Source organism: Carcharhinus amblyrhynchos, chromosome 26 (genome assembly GCF_965287045.1).
Source record: "Carcharhinus amblyrhynchos chromosome 26, sCarAmb.v2.hapA, whole genome shotgun sequence".
Classification (NCBI taxonomy): Eukaryota; Metazoa; Chordata; class Chondrichthyes; order Carcharhiniformes; family Carcharhinidae; genus Carcharhinus; species Carcharhinus amblyrhynchos.
In genome coordinates this window covers 42,154,698-42,177,108 of record NC_137349.1, presented here as the reverse complement: position 1 = coordinate 42,177,108, position 22,411 = coordinate 42,154,698, and the positions used below count along the sequence as shown (strand labels likewise).

Sequence of the window (22,411 nt, the reverse complement as noted above, 5' to 3'; positions counted from 1 at the left end):
TAAGAAGTCACAATTTGAAATCTGGTACGTCAATATACCCATCATTCTATCTTGTCTCTGAGTTCAATCAAAATTAATCACTGCACATTTCTCTGCATTAAATTTCATCTGCTACTTGTCTGCCCATTCCACCCAGCCATCTACACCCTTTTCAGGTTCAAAACCATCACCCTCAGAGTTCATAACACTTTGAAGTTTTGCATCAATCACAGATTTTAAAATTGCTCTATACACTAAGGTCTAGATCATTAATATATACATTTAAACAATGTAAAAGATATACCAGGAAGAGCAAGGGTCATACAAACAAAAATTAGGAGCAAGAACTAGCCATTCAGTTCTATGCAGCTGCTCTGACATTCGATAAGACCATGGCTAATCCACTTTCTTCCTGCCTACCACCCCTCCCATAACCTTCAACTCCCTTGTTAATCAAAAATGTCATGTTGCCTCAAAAATATTCAATGCCTTGTCTCCACCATAGTGAGGAACAGAATTCCACAAGCTCACAAAATACTCAATTTCTCAAAATCATAAATTGGAGACTTTATTTTTAAACCACATTCCCCAAGTTTAGTCCCTCCCATAAGAAAAAATATCTATTCAGCATCCACTCTTGCTAAAGATCCTCAGGGAGCTTGACATTTCAGTAAGACCACTTAATTCTTCTAAACTCCAATGGATAGAGGCCCAACCTGTTCAACCTTTACCTCAACTCCTTCCTGGAACCAAGAAATGTTCATTAAATGAAGGAGACAAAAGCTGTACACATTGACATATACACAAGGTCAACCAGATCTCTCTGTACCTCAGCTCTGCAACCTTTCACAATTTAGATAGGCTTTCCTAGTCTTCCTGCCAAAATGGAAAAATTCACATCTTTTCACGTTATACTCCATTTATCAAATGTTTTGTCCGTTCATAATCTATGTTCTTCTGTAGACTCATTTCCTCTTTACAGCACATTGTTCTAGCCACCTTTGTGTCATGAGCAAATTTAGCAACCATACGGTTAAGTCCCTTCATTCCAAGTTTTTTCTATAGATCACGAATCTTGTCAATGCCCCAGCAAGCGTGCGCTTTGGCAATTACATTAATCTAATTCTGTTGTTAAAAGGCAGGAAGCAGAAAGGTAGTATTAATAGGGGACTCCACAGTGAGGGGCGCAGACAGGCGTTTTTGTGGACGTAGAAGGGAGTCGCGGATGGTGGTTTGTCTCCCTGGGGCTGGGATCCAGGATGTCTCTGGGCGGGTCCCAGACATCCTGAAAGGGGAGGGTGAGGAACCGGAGGTAGTAGTACATATAGGTACTACTGATGTAGGTAAGAAGAGGGAGGCACTTGTGAAAAAGGACTATAGGGAACTGGGTAGGCAGCTGAGGAAGAGAAAAGTGAAGGTAGTAATCTCAGGATTGCTGCCTGTGCCAAGGGAGAATGAGGGAAGAAATGAAATGAGGTGGAGGGTGAATGCGTGGCTGAGGGACTGGTGTAGAGGGCAGGGATTTCGGTTCCTAGATCACTGGGACCTCTTTAGGGGTAGGTGGGACCTCTATAGTAGGGACGGGTGGCACTTAAATACCAGGGGGACTAGTATCTTGGCGGGAAGACTGGCTAAGGCTACCGGGGGGACTTTAAACTAGAAAGGATGGGGGGAGGGAACTGTGTTGGGGAAACTGGGACGGAGGAGGTTCGCTCCCAGGTAGGGGAGGACCGCAGGCAGTATGCGAGGGAGGTTAGACAGGTGGTGGAGATGGGAAATGCCCAGACTGAGGGGCTGAAGTGTATATATTTTAATGCAAGGAGTATAGTGAATAAGGTAGATGAGCTTAGGGCGTGGATAGCTGTTTGGGATTGTGATGTGGTGGCCATTACGGAGACTTGGATGTCTCAGGGACAGGACTGGGTACTTCAGGTGCCAGGCTTCAGGTGCTTCAGGAAGGACAGGGAGGGTGGCAGAAGGGGTGGTGGCGTGGCACTGTTGATCAGGGATAGTGTCATGGCTACAGAGAAAGAGGATGTCGTGGAGGGATTGTCTACAGAATCTCTGTGGGTGGAAGTTAGGAACAGCAAAGGGTCAAAAACTTTGCTGGGTGTAATCTATAGGCCGCCCAATAGTGACAGGGAAGTTGAAGTGCAAATAGGGAAACAGATTCTGGAGAGATGTTTTAATAACAGAGTTGTCGTGATGGGAGACTTCAATTTCCCAAACATCGACTGGAATATCCCTAGGGTAAGGGGTATAGATGGGGAGGAGTTTGTTAGGTGTGTTCAGGAGGGTTTCCTGACGCAGTATGTGGACAAGCCTACGAGGGGAGAGGCTGTACTTGACCTGGTACTGGCGAATGAACCAGGGCAGGTGACGGATCTTTCGGTAGGAGAGCATCTTGGATATGGTGACCATAATTCTATCTCCTTCACAACTGCGTTGGAACGAGATAGGATCAGGCAGGCTAGGAAGGTGTTTGTCTGGGGTAAGGGGAGATACGAAGAAGTCAGGAAGTTACTTGGACAAATAAACTGGAAGGAGGCGTTCTTAGGGAAAAGTACCGAAGGAAGGTGGCAGATATTCAAGGAATGTGTGTCTGGAGCTCTGAATGACAACGTTCCGATGAGACGAGGGGGTTTTGGTGGGTCGAGGGAACCGTGGTGCACAAAGGATGTGTTGAACCTAGTCAGGAAGAAAAGGAAGGTGTACAAGAGGTTCAGGGAATTAGGAGATGTTAAAGATCTTGAGGAGTATAAGGACTGTAGGAGGGAACTTAAAAGGGAAATTAGGAGAGCCAGAAGGGGTCATGAGAAGACCTTGGCGGGTAAGATTAAGGAGAATCCCAAGGCCTTCTATAAATATGTGAAAGGTAAAAGGATGAGAAGAGAAGGGATAGGACCGATAAAAGGTGAGGGGGGAAAGGTTTGTGTGGAACCAGAAGAAATGGCGGAGGTGCTTAACGAGTACTTCGCCTCAGTATTCACGGTGGAAGCCGATCTGGGAGATTTTGTTATGGATTTGCAGCAGATGGAAAGGATTGAGTACGTGAATATTAAGGAGGAGGATGTGTTGGAACTTTTGAATTCTATCAAGGTAGATAAGTCGCCGGGACCAGATGGGATGTACCCCAGGATACTGTGGGAGGCGAGGGAAGAGATTGCAGAACCCCTGGCGATGATCTTTGCGTCGTCAATGGAGACGGGAGAGGTTCCAGAGGATTGGAGGATTGCGGATGTAGTTCCTATTTTTAAGAAAGGGAACAGAGATAGCCCGGGAAATTACCGACCGGTGAGTCTGACCTCAGTGGTTGGTAAGCTGATGGAGAGGCTTCTGAGGGACAAGATTTACGAACATTTGGAGAGGTTTGACATGATCAGGAATAGTCAGCATGGATTTGTCAAGGGCAGGTCGTGCCTTACAAGCCTAGTTGAGTTCTTCGATAATGTGACTGAACACATTGACGAAGGAAGTGCCGTGGACGTAGTGTACATGGACTTCAGCAAGGCGTTTGATAAGGTCCCCCATGCAAGACTTCTTGAGAAGGTGAGAGGGCATGGGATCCAAGGGCCTTTGGCCTTGTGGATCCAGAACTGGCTTGCCTGCAGAAGGCAGAGAGTGGTTGTGGATGGGGCTTTTTCTGAATGGAGGTCAGTCACCAGCGGAGTGCCTCAAGGATCTGTTCTGGGACCCTTGTTGTTTGTCATTTTCATAAATGACCTGGATGAGGAAGTGGAGGGATGGGTAAGTAAGTTCGCTGATGACACGAAGGTCGGTGGTGTTGTGGATGATCTGGAAGGATGGCAAAAGTTGCAGCAGGACATAGATAGGATGCAGGACTGGGCGGAGAAGTGGCAGATGGACTTCAACGCGGATAAATGTGTTGTCGTCCATTTTGGCAGAACCAACGGGATGAACGAGTACACTATTAAGGGCAGAAGTCTGAGTAGTGTTGAGGAGCAGAAGGATCTTGGGGTCCGGGTCCACAGGACTCTTAAATCGGCCTCGCAGGTGGAGGAGGTGGTCAAGAAGGCGTATGGTGTACTGGCCTTCATTAATCGAGGGATTGAGTTTAGGAGTCGGGAGGTAATGCTGGAACTTTATAAGACCCTTGTCAGGCCTCATTTGGAGTATTGTGCGCAGTTCTGGTCGCCTCACTATAGGAAAGATGTAGAAGCTATTGAAAGGGTGCAGAGGAGATTTACAAGGATGTTGCCTGGACTGGGAGGCATGCCTTATGAAGTTAGGTTGAGGGAGCTGGGACTCTTTTCCCTGGAGAGACGAAGGTTGAGAGGCGACCTGATAGAAGTTTACAAAATGTTGAGAGGGATAGATAGGGTGGACTCTCAGAGGCTATTTCCCCGGTTTGAAATGGTCGCTACGAGAGGACACAGATTTAAGGTGCGGGGAGGGAGGTTCAGAAGTGATGTTAGGGGTAAGTTTTTCACTCAGAGGGTGGTGAGTGAATGGAATCGGCTGCCGTCAGTGGTGGTGGAGGCGAACTCGCTGGGGTCTTTTAAAAGACTTCTGGATGAGTATATGGGGTTTAATGAGATTGAGGGTTATAGATAGGTCTGTAGGTTGGTAGGTGATGTGGTCGGCGCAACTTGTGGGCCGAAGGGCCTGTTTGTGCTGTAGTGTTCTATGTTCTATGTTCTATGATTATTTGCTCAACTTCCATAAGAGAATAATGGACACAGCTGGAACAGTTGACGTGAGGGAACCATAAGGAGTTTCTCTACTGAGCTTTATGTAGAATAAACTTGCTGAAGATAAAGGCAAGCTGCTGTATCATTCCTCTATATGCTAGCACTGCTAGTTAAGACCCCTGAACTGATTTCTATAGCGTCTATTTGTTACATCATGCCAACCCAAAAATGACCCATTTCTGCATATTCTGTTTCCAGTTAGCTAACCAATCCTTTATGCCTGCTAATATACTTCCCCTACATCATGTTGACTGGGGGAGCGCGTTGGAAGGTAGGTCTGCTGAGGAGCAGTGGAGGATCTTTAAGGAGATCTTTCTTGGTGCTCAGCAGAAATTTATTCCGATGGTTAAAAAGGACTGTAGGAGGAGAGGTAATAAGCCGTGGATAACGAAGGAGGTGAAGGAAAGTGTTAAATTAAAAGCGGAGGCGTTTAGAGTAGCTAAGAGTAGTGGGCGAGAAGAGGATTGGGAGAGGTTTAAAAGTCAACAAAGATTGACAAAGAAGTTGATAAAGAAGGGTAGAATAAACTATGAAGCTGGGCTAGCGCTTAATATAAAAAAGGATAGCAAGAGTTTTTATAAATATATAAAAAGTGGCTGGCTAGGGTGAACGTTGGACCCTTAGAGGATGAGAGGGGGGACTTAGTGGTAGGGGATGGGGAAATGGCTGAGGGCTTGAATAACTTCTTTGTTTTGGTCTTCACGGAGGAGGACGTGAATAATTTGCCGGGTGTTAGCGATGGAAAGATGGTAGGACAGGAGGGTCTCAATGACATTATTGTTACTAGAGAGGCAGTGCTCGACAGACTGGAGGGACTGATTGTGGACAAGTCCCCAGGACCGGATGGAATGCATCCAAGGGTTCTGAAAGAAATGGCGGAGGTGATAGTGGATGCCTTGGTGGTTATTTTCCAAACGTTGCTGGATTCCGGGGAAGTGCCGGAAGATTGGAAAACGGCGAATGTTACGCCGTTGTTTAAGAAGGGTGGCAGGCAAAAGGCAGGGAATTATAGGCCGGTTAGTTTAACGTCTGTTGTAGGTAAAATGTTAGAATCCGTCATCAAGGAGGAAATAGTGAGGCATCTTGAAGGGAACTGCTTGATAGAGCAGACGCAGCACGGTTTCGTTAAGGGGAAGTCGTGTCTGACAAATTTATTGGAGTTCTATGAGGATGTGTCTAGGGCGGTGGATAGAGGAGAGCCGGTGGATGTGGTCTTTCTTGATTTTCAGAAGGCGTTTGACAAGGTACCTCACAAGAGATTATTGCAGAAGGTAAGGGGGCATGGAGTTGGCGTGGATAGAGGATTGGTTGTCAAATAGGAGGCAGAGAGTGGGGGTCAATGGGTGCTATTTAGATTGGCGGTTGGTGACTAGTGGAGTGCCCCAGGGGTCGGTGCTGGGGCCTCAGCTATTTACCATTTATATAGATGATCTGGAGGAGGGAACTGAGTGTATGGTGTCGAAATTTGCTGATGACACCAAGATTGGTGGAACAGCAAATTGCGCGGAGGGTGTGGAGAGTCTGCAGAAGGATCTAGATAGGCTGGGTGAATGGGCCAGGAACTGACAAATGGAATTTAATGTTGGCAAGTGCGAGGTGGTCCACTTTGGTAGGAATAATGGTAGGAAGGACTATTACTTACGTGGCGAAAAACTGCAGCAGGCGACGGTGCAGAGGGACCTCGGGGTCCTTGTGCATGAGTCGCAAAAACCCAGCCTGCAGGTGCAGCAGGTGGTCAGGAAGGCTAATAGGATGCTGGCCTTCATAGCGAGGGGGATTGAATATAAAAGTAGGGAGCTCTTGCTGCGGCTGTACAGGGCACTGGTGAGGCCGCAGCTGGAGTACTGTGTGCGGTTTTGGTCGCCGCACTTACGCAAGGATATTTTGGCCTTGGAGGGAGTGCAGAGGAGGTTTACTAGGCTGATTCCGGAGTTGAGGGGGTTGAACTATGAGGAGAGGCTGAATAAACTAGGCTTGTACTCATTAGAGTTTAGAAGAATGAGGGGAGATCTCATTGAGACGTACAAGATGATGAATGGGATGGATAGGATAGAGGTGGAGAGACTCTTCCCGCTCAGAAAGGACAGTAGGACTAGGGGGCACAGCCTCAGGTTAAGGGGGGGGGGGGGGTTTAGAACAGAGTTGAGGAGGAACTTCTTCACTCAAAGGGTGGTGAATCTCTGGAATTCTCTGCCCGTTGAAGTGGTGGAGGCTGCCTCGCTAAATATTTTTAAGACGCGGGTTGATGGGTTTTTGATAAGCGAGGGAATTAAGGGTTATGGGGAGAGGGCGGGAAAGTGGAACTGAGCCACGACAGATCAGCCATGATCTTATCGAATGGCGGGGCAGGCTCAAAGGGCTAGATGGCCTACTCCTGCTCCTATTTCTTATGTTCTTGCATCATGAGCTCTTACATTGTGTAGTGACAAGGGTTCTAACACTTAACCTTTGGGGAACTCTATTACAGGCCTCCCTCACGTATATTAAAAAAACACTACTTCCCGTCACGCTGCCAATTTTGCATCCATGCTGCTACTCTCCCTTTCATTTCACATATTCTGCCTTTGCTCACAAGTCTGTTATGTAGCATCTCAAAGTCAATTCTACATGTCACTGATAGAAGAGTAAGAAGTCTAAGAACACCAGGTTAAAGTCCAACAAGTTTGATAGTAAACCCACAAGCTTTCAGAACGCTGTTCCTTCGTCAGATGAGTGGAAGGTTGAGTGGTAAACTTGTTGGACTTTAACCTGGTGTTGAGAGACTTCTTACTGTGTTTACCCCAGTCCAACGCTGGCATCTCCACATCACGACTGATAGAAGATCCAGGCCTTCATCAAGTTTGAATATTCAACGGTGAAGGACATCAAAGCTCAGCCTCACTCTATCCTCTGTTAACATCAACAGCGTAAGGTATTAGGAGCAATAACATTGACAGATCTGACCATTCACAGCCCCTGCTATACTGAGAAACTGAGATCAATCATAGCCCCTCACCTCACACAGTTCAATCTGAACCTGGCCCTTCAAATACTAAAATGTGTGTCTCTACATCCAGCAGTCTCACACCCAGAGCTGGCAGTCAATAAAGTGTTTTAAGTTTATTTATTAATGTCATAAGTAGGCTTACGCTAACGTTGCAATGAAGTTACTGTGCAAATCTCATTACCAGACTCTGCTGCTTGTTCAGGGAACGCTGAGACAGAATTTAGCATGGTCAACGCATTGAACCTGCACATCTTTTGGACACAGGGAGAACATGCAGACTCCACACAGACAGTGACCCAAGCCAGGAATCGAACCCAGGTCCCTGGCACTGAGACAGCAGTACCAACCACTGTGCCACCCGTGCTGCCCCTCACGTCTAAAGTGCATGACATGAGAAAGTGTGCAAGTGTTCTTGGCGGTCAGGGATGAAGTATGGTTGTTGCAGACGTTTAATATTTCGATCCAGTTCCAGTACACCAAAGCAACAAGTACCAGCCTTGCACATTCTGAAAATCTGGTGTTTATTTACCACTCTAGGCACCTTTATTTGGTTGAATACTTATCCGTACCTTACTACGGATTCTAATGGGGGGTTACCTTCGCACATCTATCATGGGCATGTGTAACAAACACCATTTAATCACAGAAAAACACATACAGATGTTCAATTAAAATCAAGCCAAGTGGTTGACTGTGTTTGTGCTAGCTCACATTGTTTGCTAAATCACGGCAGTTGCCATGGGAGACCTCGTCCACTCGTGTTTCCAGGAGCTAGTTGCCAGGCAACTTGATGAATACTCTGAAAGCCAAACAATGCTATACCCTAAATCCTTCCTCTACTCCTCATTAACTAAATACCCACTAATATTTCACCAATTATGTCTAATATACACGAGGATTTCTTCATTCTTTACTCGCTCACTTTAAAGAAAAGTGAGAAGCTTCCAATCTGCCTACAAAAATTAAGCTCAGCACTTTTAAAATAGTTCATCCTTATAAATGTCCAGGTCTCATACTGAACCTGGTCGTAAGGATGATAAGACTCCCAATATATTTGACAATACGTGTTTTGGTAATACTTATTGCAATTAAATAAAATACTAGATAGAAAGCCTACGAAAGGCAGTCTGTACTTCCAGTGAGACTTCTTATTTCCAAACTAATCCATTTGTTTGTTGAGGCTTGTTTCGATCTTGTACTTTACCAACATATTTGTTTGAAGTAGGAATATATCGTATAACCTAGCAACCAGTGTTTCATTCCTGTCACAGTGATGTTGTGGTAGTTTGGGGCGGGGGAAGATGAGATGAGAAAGAAGTTGATGATTTTCAAATCCACTTTATTAGAACAATGCTCTGTTTGCATTTTGTCAACTACCTTGCAGATCTACATATCGCTTGAAGCTTGGAAATTCTGGCAAAGTCTGGCATAAAATAATTTCAAAGTAGCACAAAGCATTCATGTTGAAGACATTAAATGAATACCACTGGATAAAGTAGTATTTGGGTTGATATTATATAAATAGAGAAATTTTTAAAAATAACCACAACTGCCCAATATGTTAATAAACGTCACATATCCTTCATCCATAAATCAGAAACCCAAAGACATTCAAAAATTGCACTGTCTTTTTAAAACCCATCAACCTTTAGTGCAGCAAGTCCCTGACCCAGGCTGACGCAAACCTTGCCAGCCACATCTAACTTTTAGCACGAGAAGTCTAGGTTTTTGTCAATATAATCAACATACGAACCCTCTCCAAGAAACAAAATTGTGGATCAGACCACAAGTGAGAACTTGCTCTAGGTACACTGTATTATTCATTAATACATCTTACTTTCCTAGCCATTTTATTTACTTTAGATTGTCCCAAGCTTATTTGTAATGCAAGTAGGCCCTGTTCTCTATGCTGTATCCAAAATTATCTGAAATGTGATCAGCCCCAAAGATTTTGGATAATGGACACTCGACCTGTATTTGGTTCCCTCTCTGCTATTTTAATGAGATTCAACCTGTTTAAAATTACACTCCAACACCTGTTACAATAGAGGTAGAATTAGATGATAGTGGCAGCATCAGAGGATAGTGGCAGCTACAACAAACGTACATCTTAGGCTAGTGTTCTGTTACTCAGTGAACGTATAAACATTTGAATTAGGAGTAGAAGTCAGCCACTCGGCCCTGCTCTGCCATTTAATAATGGCTGATCTGTTTGTGCTGACTTTGACATTCCCATCTATGTCCAGTAACTTTTGATTTCCTTGCTTGCAAGGATCCATCAACCTCGGCCTTAAAAATATTCAATGATTCCCCCCCACTCCACAGCCTTCTGGAGACAGAGTTCCAAAGTCACACAACCCTCAAAAAAAAACTAATCTGTCCGGAAGGAACAACTCCTAATTTTGTAACAGTGTCCCTTAAGAGGAAATACCGTTTCCACATCGACCCCATCAATATCATATATACCTCAATCAAGTCACCCCCTCAGTCTTCTAAACTACAATGGGAACAAGCTCAATCTTTCTAACCTATCTTCAATGTGGAGATGCCAGCATTGGACAGGAGTGGGTACAGTAAGAAGTCTCACAACACCACGTTAAAGTCCAACCAGTTTATCCAGAATCACGAGATTTCAGAGTGCTCACTTGATGAAGGAGCAGTGTTCCAAAAGCTTGTGATTCTAAATAAACCTGTTGGACTTCAACCTGCTGTTGTGAGACTTCTTAATGTAACCTATCTTCACAAGGCCACCTGCTTATCACAGGTATCAGTCTAGTTAATGTCCTCTGAACCACCTCCAACATATGTACATCCTCCCTTAAATGAGATCAAATCTGCACATTGTGTATCCAAGATGTGGTCTCATTAAAGCCCTGTATAATTTAAGCATATCATCCTTGTTTTTATGTTCAATTCTTCTCACAATGAAGGATAACATTCCATTAGCCTTCTTACTTAGAGAGATAGAAGTTTACAGCATGGAAACAGCTTTCACTCAGAGGGTGGTGGGTGAGTGGAATCGGCTGCCATCGGTGGTGGTGGAGACAAATTCAATAAGGTCTTTTAAGAGACTTCTGGAAGAGTAAATGGGACTTATTGAGGGTTATAGGTAAGCCTAGTAGGTAGGGATATGATTGGCGCAACTCGTGGGCCAAAGGGCCTGTTTGTGCTGTAGTTTTTCTATGTTCTAAACAGGCCCTTCAGCCCAACTTGTCCATGCTGCCCTTTTTAAAACCCCTAAACTAGTCCCAGTTGCCCACATTTGGCCCATAGCCCTCTATAATCATCTTACCCGTATAACCGTAAATGCTTTTTAAAAGATTAAATTATACCTGCCTCTACTACCACCTCTGGCATCTTGTTCCAGGCACTCTCACCACTGTGTGAAACAATTGCCCTTCTGGACACTTGTGTATCTCTCCCCCTCTCACTTTAAACCTATGTCCTCTAGTTTTAGACTCCCTATCTTTGGGAAAAAATATTGACTTTCTAGCTGATTTATGCCCCTCATTATTTTGTAGGCTTCTATAAGATCACCCCTCAGCCTTGTACGCTTCAAAAAAAAAAGTCCCAGTCTATCCAGCCTCTCCTCATAACTCAAACCATCAAGTCCCAGTAGCATGCTAGTAAACCTTTGCTGCACTCTTTCTAGTTTAATAATATCCTTCCTATAATAGGGTGACCAGAACTGTACACAATATTCCAAGTGTGGCCTTATCAATGTCTTGTACAACTTCAACAAGACATCCCAACTCCTGTATTCAATGTTCTGACTAATGAAACCAAGCATGCCGAATGCCTTCTTCCCACTCTGTCCACCTGTGACTCCACTTTCAAGGAGCTATGAACCTGTACCCACAGATCTCTTTGTTCTGTAACTCTCCTTGGTACATCTGTCTAACTTATCAAGTTCTCAATGGTCTAATCAAAACTGGGGTTACTCCTGAGCTTTATAAAAATGCTGAAATTTAAATGATGAGCTTGAAATGATTATGAATTTCTTCTTAAAACCTAATTGATCATTTGTTAATATAAGTGATGCTAGCTACACTGTTAGAGAGATCAGTTGCTTTCTGGTCACCATCCCATGATCCCTGTCAGAAAGTGTGTGTTCACACACAGACATGTCTGCAAACATTGTCTGGGAACAGAATTGTATGGACCCTATGGTTGAAAGCCCCTTTGACAGCTGGAGTAGTGGAAAAGAGAATATAGAGCAACAATAAATAGCAAACTCTTTGAAAAGACCCCAATTATTGAACTTGCATGGAAAGAAGATTTGAATTATGAACGTTGCCATTGGATTGTCTATTTTACATTTTCATTCCATGCATAATCAGGAGCTAATTAATAAAAGCAGCCCACCAACACTGCCAAGTAAAAAGCTGGAATGATCCCGAAAAGCTCCTATTTAAAGGTTCAACTTTAAACACATGGAGCTTACCTTGAACATTAAACTGGCAATCTAGATCTGTGGGTAAACTCAAAGACAAACAGTTCACAAGGTAGACATCAACATAAAAGTATGTTTCAGAACAGATCTCATTGGGAAGTCTCTTTCCGTACTTCCACTACAAGCAGCAATGCATGAAGGGAATAACTAAAGCTACCATAATTTGTCTAGACAAGGATAAATGAAATACAGGATACTAAGAGGGGTAGGTTTGTTGCCCACACTCAATGAAAAGTTGACTTGACTCAAATTAAAACTGACCTTAAATAGCAATTCAGACTGCTCAACGCATCACATCATAGAATCAAACTTGAAGTCACCTGGTCATTTCAACAAGAATAGTTTATTTTAAATTTCTGCACCTTGGCATGTGGTATCAACCTTCAGACAAAAGACAGGCCTAGTAAACATCCCACATGTGCTCACTGAACACTGGGGTGGGGCAAGAAACTGTTTGAATTAGTGAATCAATTTTAAATAATAATATTGTCCAAACTGTCAATAACTGAAAGATTAAGTGGTCAACTTGTCCAACTCACGAATGAGGTTCAGTCAGATTAAGTAAACAAAGAATAGGACTCTGCTAAACAGAGAGGAGCAAAGAAAGAGAATGCCGTAATCACCTTACTTGTTCAAAATCCAACACTGAATGGGTGGAATGTTATGGGGCAGGTTGTAGGCCCCATGCAGAGCTGCAAAGGAGCAGAAATCTCCTTTCACCTTTGCATCACAAAAGCTAATCATGTTTAGCTGCATGTTAAATTCTTAGAATTGAACCGGGCAGCAACTCTTAGAAACAAGTCAGAACATGCAACCTGTACACTGAAGTACAGCAACCTTTTATACCACATTAATCAAATGAAGGGTGTAAAGAGAGATGACTACATCAGTACAAGTAAAAATAAAATTCATCACATTTACACATTAGCCTTTTTGGTGAAGCAACACAAGGGTACTGATTAAAATGACCATAGTCTCCGGTATTCACAGCTTTCAGGGAACAGCTAGACATTCCTCAAAGGGGAGACCGCTCTTTGTTGCTCCATGCAATGAACTGAAAAACAATCAGTGGAAGCAGAGCTGGAAAAAGCTCACGGTAGGGGATAATAACATTCCATTCTAATGTCAGCCGTGGCTCAGTTGGTAGCATTCTTGCCTGAATCAGAAGGTTCTGTGTTCAAGTCCACTCCAGGACTTGAGCATATGAATAAAATCAAGGCTGACACTTTACTGCAGTACTGACAAGGCTTCCACTGTCCTGTATTTCAAATAAGATATTAAACCAAGGTCACATCTTTCCTTGCGGGTAAAAGAACCTGACAATAGTTCAAAGAAGAGAAGAGAGTTATTCTGGTCAATATTTATCTCAAACATCAATTACTGTCCGAGACTTTGCTGCACCAAAACCGAGCTACCATGTTTTCTACACGAAGACAACGACTCTGATATTCACCACACACCAAAAGGTGGTTCATCAAGTGCAACACAGTTTGGACAAACTGTTTCCATATGCATTGCACATTTCACACCTTCAGGACAGCGGGTCAATAACTTACCTTCTGAAATGCATTTTCACTGTTGATTTTTGAGGAAACACAATTGGTCGAGATCTTTGAACCCTCAACCTGCCTCAATGAAAAGGATTCCTTCAACTGGTCCTTCGGCTATCTAAAATTTCTTCCCTAAACCTCACCTCTAAATCCACTTCTCTCCTCTGATCTTTCCACTGCTTAAAATCAACTAGTTTACACTCTTTCAGTAAAGAAACAACCCATGTCAGCCTAAAGCAGGATCTGGACAACAGCCAGATTTCAGTTGATGTGTACTGGGTAACATTACCTTGCACTTGAGTGGCAATGATTCTAAACAAGAAAAAGCCAAATCATCTCCTTTGAATTAGTGCATTCCCTCAGTCCTTCCATCATCTCCACCAAAACTTTAAATAATTCAATATATAGCATCAAGACCATTGTGATGAGAGTAGAACTGAAGATTGCCCCAAATACGCACAAGACTCAAATCCATTTGCTCCAAGATTTGGTTCCCTGATCCACTCAACTGTCGTCACCTTGACAACTCTTCACCAACATGACTATTTCTTCAATTGCCTCAAAACCAATTTCACATTGATGAGCAAACGATGAAACATTTTGCAGAGCTGAGTTTCAGACTGTACATCTGATGAATATGCAAAATGCCACTGACAGAATCATGCCTGCTCCTCAATGACACTGCTAAAATCTCCTCTATCCTCACTCCAAGGCTCAATTTCACCAACCTTTTAGGAAGTAAATTCTAGATGACCACTCACAAAAATAAGAAAATGGCTTCATGTCACCACTTGTTCTTTTGCCAATCACCTTAAATCTGTCCCCTCTGATTCTCAACTACTTTGCCACAAGAAAGTTTCTCCTTATTTACGCTACCAAAACCTTTCATGATTTGTAACATATCTGTCACATCTTGCCGTTTAATCATTCCTGCTACAAGCATACAAATAACGAGCGAGCCATTCAGCCATTAATTTGCTCCAACATTTGATAATAGCATGGTTGATCCAGTGTGGCCTCAGCTCTTACTTTCCTGCCTACTCCTTATATCCTTTGACTCCATTGTCAATCAAAAATCTAACACCACCTGAGAAAGATTCAATAGCCAGCCTCCATTGTTGTCAGGGGAAGAGAATTCTAAAGTTTAAACAACTGAGAGCAAAGAATTCTTTCCACCTCAGCAAATCTCTGCAAGCCCTTGACATCATGCCTAAAATGCAGTGCCCAGAATTCAAAATTAACTAGCATTTACATCGTGCAAGGATCTGTGTTTCCATTGGCAGAGAATTACGTTTATTTACTGGTGTCACAAGGAGGCTTATATTAACACTGCAATGAAGTATTGTGATGTGGAACCAGTCATATAAGCTGTTATGTTTTTCAGCTAAGGAGACATCCAAAGTTGCTTTCCAGAGTGAGGTAGTTATATTGTAGTCCCTGTAAAACGCAAGCATTACAAGGAAAGTTTAATCTTGAGATTGTCAGACATTGAATTTAAGAGTTTTGAAGATTCTAGAAACACGATGCTATCAGTCACATCTCAAAGAAACAGAAAGGTAAAGGAATAAACAGCAACTGGCATGTCTCCTGAATTTAATATAGGAATGAAGTTTTTACTTGCTTGCATTGCAGAGGATCTGAAAATCATTTGCCTACTAACATTATATGATTTTAATAAAAAGTAATCGTTATGCACAGTAAAAATATTTAAAAGGTACAGCTATATACTGAAACATACCACTTACCCAGCCCAAAGAAAAATTAGTCTGTTACAAAATCTGTTCGAATGTGAAACAAGTCAATTGGGCATTTGCTGAAAAATATTACTAGTACATTACAAGGCAAAATATTAGACTGTAGGAGACAGCAGCTCACTTATATGCAAGACTGTAGGAATTGTCAACACTACTCACAGCAAGACTACCTGCGAGAGTCGTACACAGTCAACACTCAACCCTAGATTGACTGGTTACACAAATCAGTACATACATGGATAAAATAAGATGCGAAACTAGCTCAAGATGCTAGGTTTGAACTTAGCCAAGGCTGTGAATGCTTGCTTCAAACAATGAAAGGAAGGGGCAATGCACACAGTATTGATTATACCATTTTCTACAATTACAGCAGCACAGTGGTTAGCATTGCTGCCTCACAGCACAAGGGACCTGGATTCGATTACAGCCTTGAGTCAGTGTGTGTGCGCAGAGACTGCACATTCACCCCATGTCTGCGTGGGTTTCCTTTGGGTGTTCCGTTTTCCTCCCTCAGTCCCAAGATGAGGGTGGATTAGCCGTGCTAAATGCGCAGTGTTACAGGCATTAGGTAGGGGCTGGGTAAGGTGAGCTTTCAGAATGTTGGTGCTGACTTGATGGACTGCAGGGATTCTATGGCTCACCCTTTGAGCATTCCAGACTCCCAACACCCTTGGGTGAAAAGTTTTTTTTTTAAATAGTGCAAACGTAAACAACAAATGAGCCAGTATTTGCAACTCAATCCAGTATGCACGGTGATCCCAACCCTTCCTCTGGTAAAAACACTCCACTAAAAATAATAATTTCATTGCAGCAACAAAAGAGGATAAATGAAAAGTTGCAAGGGTAATGTTGTGCAGAGGAATAAACATTCGAACTAGATTGTGTTCAGTACTGCTGTATCGTCTGGGTATATCACAATGGTATCCGCAATAAAAGGAAGGATTTTGGAAGTTAGATAAAAGTTCCCTTTATTCTGCCAACAGTGGAATAAAGTGTATACAGCATACAACAATTTTCAGAAGGGATTCAAGGTGTTATATGGGAGATGTGTTAGGAAGCTTTAAGACTAAATGTCGCTTTCTATCAGTCAGCCATGCTGCTAAAGTAAACAGTCACTTAGATTAGAGGGAGGTTGCAAGTGATGAATCCCAAGGGTTAGTGCTAGGTGCACTTTTGTTCTTGGTAAATGGATGAGAAACATAATCGCAAGATTGCTGAAGACATAAAAGTAGGTTTGACAATGAGGAAGACAGCAAAGTAAAAAGAAAAGCTCGGATCCAACACACAGGTTACTTGGCCTAACCAGTCCTCATGATGTGGTCCTTGCCAGTGCTACATGCTAAACTACATCTCTCCAAATTTTAATATACCATTATAACCACTCTTCTCTTTCACATGCATGGCGATTCCCCTGAAATACATCAATACTATATACTTCAATCTTTCCTTGATAATGAGTTTCACAATATCACCACACTTTGGGTTAAGAAGTTTCTTAAATTTTCTAATGGATTTCTTGGTGACTATCTTACACTGATGGCCTCTATGTTCTGCCCCACAAGAGGAAACATCCTCCCTCTATCCATCAATACCTTCCAGAATTTTCAAAACTCCCATTCGGTCACCTCTCCATCTTCATTTCAAAGCCTATTAATCCTTTCCTGATTTTTATCGCATATCTGCATCATCCTCAAATCTTTACATACTCTCTCCAGTGCCTCTAAATCCCTGTTATAATATAGTGACATGAAGTGCCCAAATGTGGTCTGTTGCACAATTGTCGGCCTCAATTGTGATTTCCATTTTGGAATTGGGCTCAGACTTCTCAGTCAAAAGCAAACCAGCTGCCAATGATTTGGCTCTTGTCAAAGTCCAGATAGCAGAAATGGACAAACAGATAAAACGCACAATTTAAAGTGGAGAAATATACAATAATAGATTTTGGGAGAAAGGCCATGCAATAGTAATGTACATTCAACTGAAAAGACAATGTGCATAATCTGGGGTCAATACAGAGTTCTGAGTGACAGTGTTATAACATTGAACAATAGGAGTCAAGGTGCAAGACTGAAATAATGATTTTTTTTCTTTCACAGAATGTAGGGGTAACAGCATTTATCATCCAATGCCTAATTTGCCTCAAGGCAGTAGTGAGCTGCCTTTTTGAACCACGATGTGGAGATGCCAGCAGTGGACTGGGATAAACACAGTAAGAAGTCTCACAACATAAGGTTAAAGTCCAACCAGTTTATTTGATAGTAAACCCAGAAGCTTTCGGAAACGCTGTTCATTCATCAGGTGTGTGGAAAGTTCTGTACAGAAAAGGGCTCTGATACACGGCCCAGCCTACACGTGACTCTAGGCCCACAGCAGAGGGTCGCAATGCCCTTTAAAATGGCCAAGCAAGACAGTTTGATTTAATTTGATTTATTGTCACGTATATTAATATACAGTGAAAAGTATTGTTTCTTATGTGCTACACAGACAAAGCATGCCATACAGAGAAGGAAAGGAGAGAGTGCAGAAGGTAGTATTACAATCATAGCTAGGGTCTATGGAAAGATCAACTTAATACAAGGCAAGTCCATTCAAATGTCTGATGGCAGCAGGGAAGAAGCTATTGAGTCGGTTGGTACCTGACTGCAGACTTTTGTATCTTTTTGCCTAACGGAAGAAGTTGGAAAAGAGAATGTCTGGGGTGCATGGGCTCCTTGTTCTAAGACAATTGGGAATGGGCAATAAATGCTGAATCAGCTGGCGACACCCATATCCCATTAACGATTTTTTTAAAATTACTATAGTACTCCCAACCAATGATACCAATAAAAACAAATACTTAATCTAGAAAACCATTAATATTTTTACATAATTTCAAAATACATACAAATATAAAAAGGACAAGATTAAGATACACACTTGCTGCCAACAATCAAACCTCACAATCCTGGGTTCTCAATTTTAAAAGCTGGCAAGACGAGACATCCAAGAATAAAACCCATGTGAAGTTACATTAAAAGGAAAGTCTGTAAACAGCAAGTCAATCTCAAACCTGAATTAGAGATATAAAAGTTTGGCTGAAGTTTCAAATAGTTGCCTACTTTTGAGCCCTGGGAGTTGAGTATAATTATATCTGGTATTCTGAATTCATAACATGGGTGGCAAGTGGAAATGTCTTTCTATCCTGGGAGGCAACAACTATGGTACATTAATAGAATATGAATGCAAGTTTAGGATGCATATTAATAGTTTCAGCTCGAAATGATTAAATCAAAAGATTCAAAAAAACCCGACTGTTCACATATGCCAGGGCTCTGTGTGAACCCAGTCATCAGCATTCAACAGTCAGTACTCAGACCCTGGGAGTGATTGGCCACTCAATGTACCAGTATGTTTCCACATTACGTGGGTTCAAGAGCTTTAGACTGCCATCAAAAATGATCTGGGCTGTACAGCAACAGGCACACACAAACTTTGCCTTCATTTCTTTCTTGCAATTAAATCTATACATTCTCTGACATGGTTAGGCACAAGAACTTAGGCTTTGATGTTTCATTCGCAGATTTGTACATTGCCCAACTATATTGTCCCACCTTTTGACTTTAGACAAAGAAGAATTGTTCCTGTGACTGCAATTCTCAAGTCAGGTTCCCAGCAAAGATGCTCTCCGGCTGCAGCCTGTAGCTTCACCCAGTACATTTCAAAAAGATACTCAAACGTGTTAAATAGTAAGCATCTCTTGTTCTAATCTTTTCTGCTCCTTGGGTAAAGACACTGAAATATTTGGACACCGCAGGGCCAGTACAAATCACAAACCAGAAGCAGCGACAACTGTAAGATTGTGTTTGCTACCAGCCCATCAAACTGCTTGACTTTAACAGACCCTGATGAAGTAATTCATAGAAGCTCTGAAAAATCTCAGCACAATTACAAATCTGGTAGCAATGAATCCCAAGGCCAACTTAATTAAACAACGAATGGCTGAGATATGTTGTTTGGCAATAAAATTGCAGGCAAATTCATCAAACATCTGGCAAAAAAGACAATGCCAGTCTACACTACTTAACCTTGCAATCAGCTTGAATTTTTGCAATTGTAGAAGGATGGAATTTTGCTTTGCATCATAGAAACCCATCACCAACACGAGTGCAGAAACTGAGACCGTCATCTTTTCAACCAAGGCAACTGTTTTGAAACCGACAAGAAGCATTTACTAGATTCAGAATTTTGCACACTAAGTTCCCATAATTGCGCAAAATTCAGTGGCTTTGCTGTCAAACAATCCCAACCCCATACTCCTGTCTGTCCTACAAACATACAAATTAGGAGCAGGGAGGCCATTCAACCCCTCTAGTCTACTCCACCATTCAATAAGATCATGACTGATCTGATTGTGGTCTCAACTTCACATTCCCAACTACACCTGATAATGTTTGACACCCTTGTCAGTTAAGAATCTATCTACCTCAGCCTTAAAAATATTCAAACACCCTGCCGCCACCAATCACCGGGGGAGAGTTCGATAGGCACAAGCCCCTGAGAAAAAAATCTTCTCATCCATGTCTTAAATGGGATACCATTTATTTTTAAGCTGCATCCCCCAGTTCTAATACTTCCCACAGGGAGAAACATCCTCTCGTCATCCATCCTGTCAAATCCCCTTAGGATTTTGTGTGTTTCAAGCAGGTCACGTAATCTTCCAAACTGCAATGGATGAGGCCCCAACCTGTTCGATCCTCCCTCATAAGAGAAAACACTCCCACCCAACCAAGAATCAGTCCAGTCAACCTTTTCTGAAATAATGCATTTATATCCTTTCTTAAATGAGAACAAAACCATACACAGTACTCTTTAGTGTCTCACTAACAGGGCTTATACGACAGTAACAAAACATCCCTGCTCTTATACTCCATTCCCTTGCAACAAACCACAACATTCAATTTACTTTCCTAATCATTTGCTGCACCTACATTCTAACCTTTTGTGATTCATATGCCAGGACACCCAGATTGTTTGATGCCAGAGTTCTTTGAGCTCTCTCAACTTCAATAATGTTCTGCTGCTCTATTCTCCCTCCCAAAGCAAACTTCATATTTTTCCACATTATACCTTAGAAATTAAACTGGGGAACCCGACAGAGATCCAGAAACAAGGGATTTTCTGTGTATTACCCTGCAACGAGAACCATCCAAAACTTTGACTTAAATTAGAGACTTTAGATGATTTTGACTCTTCACAGAATAGCTACCCAGAAAAGTTAGAAAGAGCTAAGTTGCTTCCAAAGCCTGAATAATTATTACTGACACCCTGACTCCCCAGATCCTCCAAATGTAGTCCTGACAAAACAAACACTCCCTGTCCACCCCCCGCTCCCTCATCTACCCAAACCTTCCTTCACCACATCCCACCTTTTTCCGCACTCTCTAAAACATGGCAGTTGATTGCGTCTGACACAGTATTGTGTAAGATAATAATATTCTCACAATACAGAGTTAACTTGACAATACCCTGGTAGATTCACTAGTTTTATTAAAAAAAAGACTTTTACAGCACCTGTTGGACTTTGCATAAACCAAAGAAAACATAGCAACTCTAAAAAACACAAGCAAAGCAAGAGACAAAAGGGAAACAGGTCCTACAGAAACCTCTGGACAAATACAACCAGTCGCTAAGATTAATTCAGGACTTGTTAAGACCCCTTTCTCACGTTATAATTGAAAACATGAAGCAACTATCCACAAGTCAGCCAGTAGAGATAAAGGGGCTGGCATGAAGACCTAAACCCATCACTCAGTCTGGACAGAGCATCAACCACTCAAAATGTCACTCCATCATCACAGCTCCAGGCCATGCCAGCCTGGTGCTCAACCCAACCATCCACCAGCCCTGCCACTCTGCCCCCAAGTCCAACCATCCACCAGCTTGCCCCTCAACCCAACCATCCACCAGCCCTGCCACTCTGCCCCCAAGTCCAACCATCCACCAGCTTGCCCCTCAACCAAACCATCCACCAGCCCTGCCGCTCTTCCCCTCAACTCAGCCTGCCTCCAGTCAAAGGGACAACACTCCCCCCGGCCCGCATTAACCCGCTCTAACTGACAGCACCGGGTTGCGGCCTCCCTCCATACCCATCCCCGGGAGTGGGGGTTACAGGGCGAGCCGGCCTCCCGCTCCGGGTATACCAAGCAGAGCGCCCGATGAGACCCCGGGACCTCAGTGCCCAGACCCAGAGTTCCTACCCGCACGGCGGTGCCCCACCGCCCAGCCCGGGGCCCTCCTCCTCCTCCTCCTCCCTCCCCGGCTCCCTCCCTGCCCGGGGCCCAAGGGCCGCTCCGGCTGAACCCGCCATTTTGCGGTGGAGGCGGTAAACAGAGCGTGGGGCCGCACATGGCTCCGGGAGACAGGAGGCTAAGGAGGCGGCCCTGGCCCGGGAGGCGGCGCAGGCCTCAGGCTCCCCGGGAAGCGGTGCTCACCTTGCTGCGGGCCCGAGCTGTTGGTGGGTAACAGTCTCCACGGCTACCGTGACTATGGCGTTTATTCTCAAGGCAACAGTTGCTACCGATCTCTGCCCGCGTCATCAACGGCCCGCTAAACCCGCCCCCGCGTTGCGGCGTGTCCGACCATTGGCTATACGTCCTACGTCAGCCACACGACGTGGGTTACCATTGGTGAATTGAGATGCCAATCACTCAACGTCAGCCCGCTTCCGTGAACTGGCTCTGGATGCTGATTGGCTGCTTGCTCACGTCATCGTCCTAGCAACGCATTCCTATAGGCTGAAATCAGTGTCACTCAACATGCCTGTGTGAGGATTTCCGGGTGGGTGGAGCAGTTCCCATTGAAACATCTCACACTGTCTATTTGTGGGGAATGGTGTTCACTTCACTACAAACTTCTCCCATCATCAATTCTGGTGTGGTGAGGTGGTTCCCTCTGATCACACTGGCAAGGCTGGTTGTCCATTTGATTGAGTGTGTGGC

At 43.4% G+C, this 22,411-nt stretch overlaps 1 protein-coding gene across 2 annotated transcripts in view; it reads right to left on the bottom strand.

The window, feature by feature from the left end:
• The window catches only part of LOC145358877 (DNA-binding protein RFX2-like), a 116,977-nt gene extending 94,978 nt beyond the window's left edge, over positions 1–21,999 (bottom strand). For both annotated transcript variants that reach the window (XM_080213238.1, XM_080213239.1), the window contains exon 1: positions 21,905–21,999. The gene's annotated coding sequence lies outside the window, so the exon portion shown is untranslated. The remainder of the gene's footprint in view (positions 1–21,904) is intronic.
• Between the last annotated feature and the right edge of the window lie 412 nt (positions 22,000–22,411).